Raw genomic sequence first — 1,275 nt, forward strand, 5'->3', positions numbered from 1 at the left:
GGCTTACTCCATAGGATACCATTGGATTTTCAGATGAAGAAAAAGACTGAAGTTTCTAGGGGTACAATTTTTCTCGAAGATTTTATGATAACTCTAATAATTTTAGATTATACATTTACTCAGTGGTTTTACCTATGCTACATTTATTCGGGAATCAAAGAGATCATAAAGAAAGGAATCGAGGAGGTTAGAGAGAATAGTGTGGACATGCAAACATCTCAGTTACAGGCATTAAAGTGGGAACCTCTAGACACAATGGAAGAGTTACTAGTAATTAAATAAGAGGAAGCTCAAGTGAATGAAAGTGACTTGTACACTTTAAGAAGACTAGATGGACTGGGCGATAGGGCAGTGTTTCACTTGTCAGGGAAGTTTAGTCGCATCAGATTCACAAGGAGTACTTAAGCTATATCCAAGGAACAAACCTATCTATTTTGAAGTAGAGACTCTTAAAGATTTAGTTCAAGAGGTGGCTACAATACTGAGATGGGGACAAATACAAGATTTGATAGCTACAGTTATGACAAGAAATATATATCAAGTAACTATCAGGGGTTTGCTACAACAGAACAAAAAGCTTGACAAACAAGGATGAGTAGGGACTTAGCTGACGAGTTGAGACAAAGGTGGAATGTTTTCTTAGGGAAGCAGTCAGTCAAAACTTATAATGCATAGGGAAAGAGTTGGGATGGATCAAATGACGAGAAGGAAGATCATGAATATCTTGCTTTCATAGCAATCTTTGAAGATGATCCAATTCATAAATCTCAGGTTTCAATTTCTTGAACCACTGCAATATTTCATTTTTAAAATTCAATGCATGATTAAGATCTTAGTGTTTAAATGTTTAACACTCGCACAAGCATGATAGCATCACACGTAGATAGTGCTGAACTAGTTCTTTAGGAATGATGTTAACTTGTGCATGATACTTTAGATGATCTTAAATACTTGTATGAATATTTGCTGAACATGAATACTTGCTTTAGTGAGGTATAAGCTTTCCTAGGAAATAGCTCTTAAGTTTTTAGGGGTTATGTTTCCGGCATTTAAGACCTTTATTTATGCTTATTCTCTGTATCCTATTGTAATGTGATTTGCTCATTTATTCTGAATTATTTGTTAAGATTTATAAGTTCAATAGATGGATGCATTACCTTTATTTTCAGTAGAATGTATAGCAGGCCAAGTTGTATGTTACACTGACTTAGGTAATAGAGACAATAAGATGACATATAATAACATGATTGGGCTAGATATAATTAACGATTTATT

Source organism: Apium graveolens, chromosome 5 (genome assembly GCF_009905375.1).
Source record: "Apium graveolens cultivar Ventura chromosome 5, ASM990537v1, whole genome shotgun sequence".
Lineage (NCBI taxonomy): Eukaryota > Viridiplantae > Streptophyta > Magnoliopsida > Apiales > Apiaceae > Apium > Apium graveolens.